Below are 12,047 nucleotides of genomic sequence, written 5' to 3' on the forward strand. Positions count from 1 at the left end.
TACGCTGCGTCAGCATTTTCCCGCGTATTCAATCGAACTACGAGCTGCCAAGTCGAATATTGCCAGAAAGCCCATACACAAAATGTGTGTATGTATGTACAAAATCTCCTCCTAAACCACTGGACCTATTTCAACGAGACATCGTACACATATACACATATCACTTGTTGTACAGCTGTGGGTTTAAAAACCACCTACCTATCAAAGGGATGGGAGTGCAGATGAAAATGCAGTGTAGCTCATAACGCGCGCTTACCTGTACATTATTATGTCGTTATTCCAGATTGAGAGCACATAGTGTCGTATTCTCTTTAACCACTTTTATGTCGTCTCGTTGTCTCTGTAGAGCTGTACCTTGGGATGTTGGTTAGTGGACGGTATCCTCGTTCTATAACACAAACTGCATGCGATTAATAGCTGGGTTCTTTGTTCATAAACAAAGAGCTACTTAAGTTTCAAATGTTCAAATGTGTGTGAAATCTTATGGGACTTAACTGCTAAGGTCTTCAGTCCCTAAGCTTACACACTACTTAACTTAAATTATCCTAAGGACAAACACACACACCCATGCCCGAGGGAGGACTCGAACCTCCGCCGGGACCAGCCGCACAGACCATGACTGCAGCGCCCAAGACCGCTCGGCTAATCCCCCGCGGCACTCAAGTTTCCATGTGGTGTGGTAGTAGCTCTCTTCTTTATAGTCCTCGTAGCCTCAGTGCTGTTGAAGTAGAAGCTCGCTCCGTTCACTACACGGTTGCTATGTGCTGCCTGTCTCTGTGCTAGAGGCTAAGTCTGCGGCTCCGTCTCGGTGACACATTGGAACTCTCACAGCGTACAGACTCAAACTAACTGACGTAACAGGCTCGAAGTAACTGGCTAAACTGGCCATCCAGGACGCGGCGCGTCCGTAAATATTGGCGGGTGACAGGCCGTTGGAAGCATATTTCCTGCGAGTCTTGTCGTTGGCCTCTATTGATACTCTCGTAACCTCTATTATGCCGCATGGTGTTCTAGCGCCAGCGGACGCAGCACATTCCTCCCCCCCCCCCCCCCCCCCCCCCGAAATGCTGCACGGTTGTCTTGAAGTGAAGCTGCGAACGACAACTGGGAGTGAGGCAGGACACTGGACGTCGTGATGAGGCAAGAACCATGGAGCCGTGACTGCGCAACAACAGAAACGTCCTCCGAAAAACTGCTGCCAGGGCACACGTCCAGGACTGAGGGCGTGTGCCTCCTGGGGTATCCTGGAGGCACCAGCGGGCGGCTGCGAAGGCCGCGTGGTCCGGCGAAGCTGTGAATCAGTGAAAAGCAGACACGCACGAATTTGGTTCTGCTGGCGGCGCTGCAAACCATCGGGACCTGCAATTAAGTACATATATGAGCCAATGTGTTCCTGGATTATGTTTCTTTCCCAGCGCCAACGGGTGCCATAAACCCTAAAAAGAACAAGATTATGCGGCGCAAAGCGATACTTGCGGACCACTGGTGACGCCAGATGCTACGGAGAGTGTAGCGAGTGTAGCAGCGCCCGATGGCGGCGGGCGTGCAGAAGTTCCGCCGCTGATGGTCCGTCTCGTGGGTGGGGGCGATAGGAGCCGAGAAAGAGTTGCAGGGACTGTTCCCGGGTGTGGGTGGTGCGAAGCTTGGCCATCTGCAGCTTAAAAAAAGTGTAAGAGGCGTTCTGCTTCTCTGTCGGACTGCAGGTGAAACGGAGGACGTGTTAGATGACGAATCCCATTGCATCCACAAAGCTTTTCAAACTCACGTGAAGTGAACTGTGGTCCGTTGTCCGACACAAGTACTTCTGGCAAACCTTAGATGCAAAATATTGAGGACGACGATTGAATGGTGCTACGTGATGTTAGAAGTCATAGGCAGTGCAAATGGGAACTTGCTAAAAGAGTCTACCACGATGAGCCAACAAGTGCCCCAAAATGGTCCTGCAAAGTCTACGTGTACTGGTTGCCATGGCGATTGAATCTTAGGCCAAGCTGCAAATGTCTGCGGCGGAGCAGATTGGTACTCCGCGCATGTGCGACGCTGTGACGTCATCTGTTTAATGTGGGCTTCCACGCCCTTCCAGATACAGTGTTGGCGCGCTAAATGTTCAGTGCGAGCAATTCGCCAATGTCCTTGATGGAGCAATCGCAACACGTCCTTCTGCAACCCTTTTAGAATAAGCACACGCTATTGTCCACTACTCATTTTAAACTAGAATTACACCTTGTTGAACTGAAAGGGTATGCCGACGTGCCAAATATCGGAGCACAACTGAGTTCCGTATACGGTTCAGTGAACGAGGCAAAGACGTACATATATAATGCAGCAAAAACTTGATGACTGGATCTGCTTCCGTGGGCTGTGCAATTTTTCTGTGGTTCAAGGGGAAAGATTCCAGCAATTCAGAGTCTTCCGCATCGAATTGGCAACTAGATGCGGCAGATGCATCAAAATCAGGGTCTGGGCCTATCAGAAGGCGAGATGGGCGCCTGTATTGCCATGCTTTGCCGTAGGTCTGTACACAGTTTCATACAGACACTGCGAAAGCAACAAAGCCATCGTTGCAATTTTTAGCAGTGCACATAGGTACCGGCTTTGACAGATGAAACAAGGACTGCTAAGACTTGTGATCTGTCACTAAATAGAACTTGCGACCATACAAATAACGATGGAATTTTGTCACACCATACACGATGGCGAGAGCTTCTTTTTGAATTTGAGAATAAATCCACTGAATTTGAGCGAGCAATTTTGAATCAAAAGCAATAGGACTGTTTTGTGCACCTATTCTGTGCCAAAGCACGGCGTCGGTTCCATAGGGAGAACCGTCGACCTGAAGAACTACTGGCTTGGCAGGGTCAAAATGCACTAAACATCTATCACTAAGTAAAGCATTTTTGAGTTTCTGAAATGCGTCTTGACAATCTTTAGACCACACAAATGGCACATTTTTGTGACGCAAGCGATGCTATAGAGACGCGATCTGAGTGGCTTTCGGTATGAACCGTATGTAGTATGTCATCTTGGAATTCAGACACATTGCGAGGAACATGTAGGTCACGGATTACAAGCAAATTAGTCTAGAGGGGGTGCATACCCTGACTGTCTATCACATGATCTAAGTACTGTAGTTCAGTTTGAAAAAAGTCACTTTTCAAGACGACACTTGAGTCCTGCCTGTGCCAACGCTCGAGAAAGAGTACGCTTATTGGCAGTGTGTTTCTCTGGTGTACAACCTGAGACAACAATACCGTCAAGGTAGTTTGAACAAAATGGCACTTTTGGAATCAGCTGCTTCAACTAACGTTGAAAAATGGCGGGTGCGGAAGCACTGCCGGTGGGCAAATTCAAATACTTGAACAGTCCTGTGTATTTACAACAAACACTTTCTGAGATTCTTCATCCAACGGAATTTGCAAGTATGTATCACGCAAATCTATCTTACAGAAGTAACGTCCTGCGCCAAGCCTGCCCAAGAGTTCCTCAGGGCGAGGTAATGGATGTCTGCGAATGCGACCAGAAGCCTTAGGCAACAAATCTAGTAGACTTTCCCATTGACTAGCTTGAATAGAAGGAATTACACCACTATCTTGCAATTATTTCAGTTCACTGGCTACTTTGTCTCTCAAAACAATTGGAACAGAGCGGGCCCGAAAAAACTTAGGTTGTGCATTGTCTTTCAGTGTAACATGCACTACAAAGTTATTAGCTTTTTCCATTCCTTCAGAAAATAATTCAGGAAACTCTTTGAGCAAGCTAGCTACATTGTCTTCATTGTCTTTGGGAGCAAATGTAGAGACTGACAGCACATTGTCGTGGATGCTAAACCCAAACAAATCAAAATCATCTGTAATAATTTTTTCATAATGTGGGCCACAGTCATATATTTCTTTAAAAGTCAGTACCGACATTAGATCTTTTTTTTTTTTGCCGTGTTACATTTACACGATCATGAGTTCGGCTTTACAGTACCATTACCAAGTGTTTTAATGTTATACAATGCCTAAGATGGTATACTGTCGTATTTAAAATATACTATTAGACACATTGTCTAAAGGTCAATATTTCTGGTGAAAGCCTACTGCCATCACTCTAATGGCGTTACTGACTTTAAAGAAATCAAAGGCATCTGTGTTTAACTGAAATTTCACACGACGGCCAGCAGTGCGTAATGAGACACAGCACTAGGGAGGGAATGAGGCTCAATCTCAATCTTACTTTAGTCAGAACCTGTTGTAGGTTTGGAAAACACAACGTTCACTGCATGTGCAAGAGCCTGTTTTTTTTTCTGACAGCGGGCAAAACTGGCGTTTATTGTGCCATTGCAAACGAATTGCTTGGACATGGCCTTTTTTCCACATGTGAAACAAGTTGCGTTACGTGATGGCAGTCTTGTCTCTTATGGCGAGCAAAACATCTAGGGCAAGACTTTACCTAGTTCACCAGTCTGTTCACATGTCCACGTGGCTGTCTTCGTGGCTGTGTACGCGCTCGGTGTTGTGCTTGCTCGGGGACGTCGTGTGCAACGGGCGACTCGACCCGACAAATCGGGGCCTGGTCAAAGATTTGCAACACTCGAGCGAGTGAAGGATCAGAGTACTTTAGGATCTGTTGCCACATTCTACTGTCGGGGACACTGAATGTTATAGCGTCTAGAATCATAAGGTCACTGTAAAAAATGGCACAACTACACTTACATATACACTTCCTAGTCACGCCTGTCAATTCCGTATACCCCTGCGGTAGATCTGTTCCGGCTTTTTCTGGAAACGATGGAAGGGGGGGAGGGGGGGGGGGGGTCCTACCGCATTCCGTAGCATCTAGTAGTCAGGCCTACTAGGTGAGTGGCCTGCCAAGCGAGTGCAATTATTATTCGTACATCAGAAATATTTTCATGATTATCATACCCACCGCAACTATGCTTGAAATATGAGCCCTAGGGATTGTCAGTTAAGCTATAATTTATTCTCGTTCTTACTTCTTAATGCAACGGAATGGATAACGCATCTGACTAATAGCTAGAGCACATTTCTGATGACTCACTTCACCCTGGCAAGGCCACATTTGCTTCCTGTGGTATGTATTTTATACAAAGCTTGGACATCCCAGCAAGAAAATGGAGTTTATGCTAAAATACGTCAACAAAATGGCAGACCGCTATTTGCCTCATATATCTCCTTTTTTATTACTATAAATTCTTTCACGCTAATATTGAAAAATTCCTAGCACTACACTCAAACAGAATAGTTAAACAAGTGATTCTCCACCCAATGGGCATGATATAACATAAGCATTTTACTATCCTATGGTCTCGTAATGTTTCTGTCTATTGCTACTGTGCACATTATGGATTGGTAAGGAATATTTCGCTACTTCATTCTCTCCCACAGTCTCTGAACCTCATTCATTACCAACATAACGAATTTACTGACTTTCGTGCATTACTAGGAAAAATCATGCTTGTCCCACCGTATTTGAAACTAATTTTCTACTGTCTCATGCAAATCACACTGATTAAATACACGTAATAAATCACACTGCAGTATAAAACACATCTAAAAAACAAAATCTTTGGTTTTCTTCTCGTTCTGCTTTCCCACATCAAACACTAGTCATCCCAGATTCACACGTCACTGACCCACTTAATAATTTTCCTACCACAAACTCTGAAGGATTTATGCACATCTCCCTGTGCAATGCAGCCCACATGTAGTTGCCGGGTACATGGCTGACTCACCTTAATTCATTCTCACGAATGTATCTCAGAATGTAAGTTTTGGTATCTTATTTATCTCACACACGGATCCTCAACTGAATACTAGGACAAGCACTTCTCATTCTTTTTATTGTCTCATAGTCAGGTTGAGATTCACACTTTACTCACCACGTGGAAGTGCTTGTCTCTAATTCAAGTTCTGCACACGTAAATCTTCATTATTTTCAACTTAGATTTACACACGCAAGTATTACATCTTAATACTACCACACGCTAGTATTTCGTCTCATGATTACAACACGTGGTTTCTTTGTCACTCCCGAAGAATCGTATGTTCCCCATGAATTTTTACCTGCCTACCTTTTTCAGGGCAATTTACATCAGCCTCCCACGATAAGTTTCTGAAAAGATAAATTATTCGTTCAGCTACTCCTAAATATTCCACATGCATACCATTTTCATTTAACTTTGTTTTTCTGGAACACACATAGAGCACGTCTTCACACCTCAGGAACCAGCGACAGAGCGCTGAAACATGGCCGTTCATCGGGTCACCCCGCGCTTTCGCTGAAGTGGGCAGGTCCTTGCCACCGTATTGGTCAACCACATTCCAGGCCCTCTGGCGCTCTGGTATACTTCCTCTCATTGGTTCGGCCAAAGGTGAACAGAGAACTGTCACAAAGACGATTATAGAATCTATCTTCACTGTCTGTGGTCAGCAGATGACCAGCCATTCATTCAATTCAGAAACATTACCAAACTGGATTCGGGGATCTATTTTAAGGAAGTGCACATCTGAATAATTAAACATACAAATTGCCCTTCTTTCCTACATTGGTAACTGGCTTCGGTGTATTAAATAAAATTGTGTTATTCTACAAAAAACGCTGTTCTGACAAGAACAACAAAGTATGTTGTTGTACATCTTTTATACGTCGGGCAGTACTGTACCCTTTCAACGAAAAAACTGATATCTGGCTGCAGCTACTTGATCTTGCTGGTCATCGTACTTGGTTAATACAGCAATTACTTCGTCATAAATGAGTTCGTCGGAAGACGCAGTTAGGTTGGTTCAAAATGGTTCAAATGGCTCTGAGCACTATGCGACTTAACTTCTGAGGTCATCAGTCGCCTAGAACTTAGAAATAATTAAACCTAACTAACCTAAGGACATCACACACATCCATGCCCGAGGCAGGATTCGAACCTGCGACCGTAGCGGTCGCTCGGTTCCAGACTGTAGCGCCGAGAACCGTACGGCCACTCCGGCCGGCCGCAGTTAGGTTCAAATGGCTCTAAGCACTATGGGACTTAACATCTGAGGTCATCAGTCCCCTAGACGTAGAACTACTTAAGGGGCTCCGGAAAGGCTCAAAATCATGATAAGTTCAATTTTTACTTTTTTTGCGTTTTCTGAATCTGCAGATTATTACCTTTTAATAGATATATAATTTATTCAATTCCGAAGACTACAACTATTTTTAAATTTTTTTTTTGAAATGTGTTCTACATGGGCGTGACCCACTGTGGCGCTGTTAAACTGCTGTCAAATGGTGTTATTATTAACGTCCGTGTTCATCAGGTACATTTTAGTGATGTGAGATAAAGTATGTGTTGTGGCTAACCTGTGATGGTTCAATATATATCGCTGGTGTGATTGTCGATTGTTTCATGTTTATTTACTCTGTCGTTATCTCGAAAATATTCGTAATTAATTCTGTTTATTGAGCCTCTGTTTTGTTGAAGTCTAATAATGAGTAAAAGTAAAGTTATTAGAAATCCTCTGAAGGCTTTTAAGAAAAGGAGAAATGTTGGAAAGCCAAAGGTATGTGTTATTACTGTAAACAATAAAGACGATAACCAAGTGAGTGAACCTAACCTCTCAAGTACACCTGCCCATAGCAGTCAAAGTGGGAAAGAAAATACTTCACAGAAGAAGCTTGGTTCAATGAGTGAAAACTATGAATGTTTTATGGGCGAATCGGATGTGAATGAAATATTTGATATGTCGGTTCTCAAAGGAATTTTTTCAAACTGTGTAAGATGTATTCATTGTAGTGAAGTTGGTCTGGAACTCTCCATAATAAAGCACGTAGGACTTGCTAGTGAAATACAACTGAAATGTGATAAGTGTTCATACATGACCACCTTTTGGAACAGTGTTGCAGTAACTGCAACTGAAGAAAATGGTAGCAAAATCTACGAACACAACATTAGATTTGTTTATTCCTTGCGTTCAGTTGGTAAGGGTGCTACTGCAGGTGCAATTTTCTGTGGCATCATGAATCTTCCAAATCCCCCAACCAAGTTTACGACCTATAATAAATTAATAGGGTCTAAAGTAGAAGATGTCTGTATAGAATCTATGAAGAACGCTGTGGAAGAGGCAGTAATGGAAAATAATGGTAACAGAGATTTGACTGCAGCGTCCGATGGTACCTGGCATAAACGGGGACACACATCTCTTCATGGTGTAGTATCTGCCACCAGTATGTATACAGGGAAAGTTTTAGATGTAGCAGTAATATCAAAGTATTGTAGATGTCCACAAAAATATAAAGGTACACATGAAAATAATTGCAAAGCTAACTATAGTGGCAGTAGTGGAGGAATGGAAGTGGCTGGTGTTGCCAGTATATTCCAGCGTTCTGAGGCATGTGATAAAGTGCGATATGTTAATTACCTTGGTGACGGTGATTCTAAAAGTTTCAAACATGTTCAAGGACTGAAGCCCTATGGTGATGATGTTGTAGTGCAGAAATTTGAGTGTATTGGACACATACAGAAACGAATGGGAACAAGACTTCGGCGACTGAAAGCTTCGTACAAAAAACAAAAACTCAGTGATGGTAAAGGGTTGGATGGGAAGGGAAGGTTAACTGACAGTGTAATTGACAAAATACAGAACTATTATGGAATGGCTATTAGGCAAAATACACAAAGTGTCGACGAAATGAAGAAGGCTGTTTGGGCTCTTTTTTTTCATACTTCTTCAACCGATGAAAATCCCCAACATAGCTAGTGTCCCAAAGAAGAAGACAGTTGGTGTAAATATAACAAAGGATTGCTAACTGGTGAAGTGTACACTCATAAGCATAGTCTGCCTCATGCAATAATGGAGGTGATAAAACCTATTTTCAGAGACTTAGCAGCACCTGAACTGTTGAAAAAGTGTATTCACGGAAAAACTCAAAACCCCAATGAAAGTGTAAATAGTGTTATATGGTCGAGAATCCCCAAGACTGTATTTGTTGGAATAGAAATACTTCACTTTGGTGTGTATGATGCTGTTGCGACTTTCAATGATGGCAACATTGTAAGGTGCAAGGTATTTAGAAATATGGGAATGAAGATAGGTTCTAACAAGGTACGAGCGATGCTTGCTTTAGACAAGGAACGGCTTCGGGCTGCAGACAGGGCTGTAAAGAGTCTAGAAATACAAGCAAGAGTAAACAGGAGGAGGAACAAGAGGAAGCTGGAGGAGGAGTTTGCAGAGGATGAAGATAATCCATCCTATGGACCTGGAATGCACTAAAAAGTTAATCCAATCTTTGTCGCTCGATTCCCAAAACTTTTATTTTCTTATACTAATTACATGTTTTCTAAGGATCTTCCAAACATATTTGTTTCAAACTTTCAGTAAATGTTACACAGTACCTTTTGCATAATTTAACACAGCCTTTTTCCAAAAAACTGTATATTTTTGAATATATAAATAAAAAATTGCAAAAAAATGTTGTGAATTTTCATTACAATTGAAAAAAATCATATTTAATAACTGAACTAAAATTTTGTAAAATCCCTGTGTTAAGTTGTAGCCCATATTCCAATAAATAATCTGTAAAAAGTTCAACTTCCTACCTCAAATACTTTATGAGGAAAGATGTAATTTATAAGCGTTATTTTAACATTGCAAGTATAGGGCGTTCCGGAGCCCCTTAAACCTAACTACCCGAAGGACATCACAAACAGCCATGCCCGAGGCAGGATTCGAGCCTGCTACCGCAGCAGCAGCGCGGTTCTGGACTGAAACACCTAGAACCGCTCGGCCGCAGCGGCCGGTGGAGACGCAGTTAGGAATAGTTTTTGTATTAACCCTAACACTGGGGACTCCGTAGTCGAAAGAAAGTAATGTAGCTTCACAGTACCTTGAACGCGATGAACTGGGCAGTGAGCTTTGAACTGTATCAGGTATTTGTGCCATTCCACTTCCTTGTCGTTAAATTGCCGGAACGTAGGTATGCCAGGCTGCGACACTTATTGGGCGTGTCGGTCGGTCTGTTGTACGGCCGCCGTTGCTTCTGCAGTAGGAAGTTGTTGACCGTCGTCAGCATGGCAGCGATTTGTTGGTTGTGAAATTGAAAAGCTTATGTTAGATTCGTTACACTGGCCGTCCGCGGTTGACGCGCGGGGGCAGGGGGTGGAGGGGGCAGGGTATAGCAAAAAACAAGCAAGCAAAGCTTCTGAAAAAAGAAATTTGATTAGGTCTGAAGCTCCCCTGCTGGGATACCTGCAAGAACACAACAAATTTGCAATTAGAAAGCCCTGCAATCAGGAACACAAGACAAACAAGCAAAGTATGCTTCACTGAAGTTTCCTCGTCGCCAGTTTTATGTCGTCTCGTTGTCTCTGTAGAGCTGTACCTTAGGAAGCTATGAGAGGATGTTGTTGGTTGGTGACCGGTATCCTTGTATAACACAAACTGCATACAATTAATATCTGGGTTCTTTATTCGTAAAGAAAGAGCTACTTAAGTTTCCAAGTGCTGTGGTACGAGCTCCTTTCTGTACAGTCCGCGTAGCCTCAATGCCGTTGAGTTAGAAGTGCAGTATGTGCTGCGTGTCTCTGTGCTAGAGGCTGAGTCTGCGGCTCCACCTCAGTGACACGCTGGAAACCTCAGGGCGTCCAAACTCGAACTAACTGGCTAAACTGGTCCTCTGGTCCGCAGCGGGGATCGTACATACTGGCGGATGAGAGGGCGTTGGCGGCAAGTTTCCAGCGAGTCTTGTTGTTGGCCTCTATTGATACTGTCGTAACCTCTATGCCGCATGGCGTGCTGTTGCCAGCGTATGCCAGCACAATAGCAGGCTGGGCACTCCGTCTTCAGGCCACAAGTCGCGTATCGGGATCAACCGACCGCCGTTTCATCTTCAGCTGAGGATGTGGATAGAAGGAGTGTGTGGTCAGCACACCGCTCTCCTGGTTGTTACGATGGTTTTCTTTGACCGGAGCCGCTACTATTCGGTCGAGTAGTTCCTCAGTTGGCATCACGAGGCTGAGTGCACCCCGAAAAATGGCAACAGCGTATGGCGGCCCGGATGGTCACCCATCCAAGTGCTGGCCACGCCCGACAGCGCTTAACTTCGGCGATCCGAGGGGAACTGGTGTATCCACTGCGGTATGGCCATTGCCAGCAACAAAGCACCTTGCAGAAAACTTTACACATGATTTCAAACCTTTACGAAACGTGTTCTCGCTGACAACTCCCACAAAATTATGGAAGGAAAAAAGTGTATCAATTACCACATTTTTATTGTTAATGTAAAACTACCTCATGAAGCATGACGTTTGAATTTATTACTTCCTTACTAGCGACTCTATTCGCAACACATGAATGTACCTTCAAAGATATGTCATTGTGCGACACACAGTTCAGGAGATAAGACATCAAGTATGCGTCAAAAACTGCCGCATCATGCATCTCGTTTTAATTCATTACTTCTTTCCTACTAACACATTTCGCAGGCTGTAGCCACTAGATGTACCTGCAAAATTGTATCAATGTATAGGCTCATAGTTCAGGAGATCTGACGTCGTAAACATTCGACTATGTGAAAGTCAAACTGCACGGCGAGATTCGTTAGAGACTGTGGAGGAACGCCAAATATATTTACTAAAAAAAATGTTTTTGTATTCTCATGGACAATTCCTCACGTGACGCTAGAAGTGTTAAAGTGCGATGTGTTTTGCGCAACGAACATTAACATTTGGAAGAAAAAGAAATTATTTCTAGAGAACTAAAGATAATGATATCGAACCTTCTTTACTTTATCTGTGTTGGTCAATGAAAAAGAACCAGAGGCATTGTATCATGTTACTCACTCTCTTGTCTTCGATTTTTGTATGGATGAAAGGCGCCATTGTACGCTGGATAGTACTGTGTGTAAGTTCTGTAAAACTATTCAGAATATAAATAATATTTCCATGTTGTAACATCTGCTTTTTGTACAGTCACACCTTTCATATTAGTGAATCAATATTTTGGGTAAATTTGTTGTTATAGCGTGTGCTCAGGAGGGACCCACAATTTCTCTTGCAGCCTAGGTCGGCC

At 43.4% G+C, this 12,047-nt stretch overlaps 1 pseudogene; it reads right to left on the minus strand.

The window, feature by feature from the left end:
- Positions 1–11,010: 11,010 nt before the first annotated feature.
- On the minus strand, positions 11,011–11,128 carry LOC126458781 (5S ribosomal RNA; annotated as a pseudogene).
- Between the last annotated feature and the right edge of the window lie 919 nt (positions 11,129–12,047).

The sequence above is a fragment of the Schistocerca serialis genome, chromosome 2 (genome assembly GCF_023864345.2).
Source record: "Schistocerca serialis cubense isolate TAMUIC-IGC-003099 chromosome 2, iqSchSeri2.2, whole genome shotgun sequence".
In the NCBI taxonomy this organism is placed as follows: domain Eukaryota; kingdom Metazoa; phylum Arthropoda; class Insecta; order Orthoptera; family Acrididae; genus Schistocerca; species Schistocerca serialis.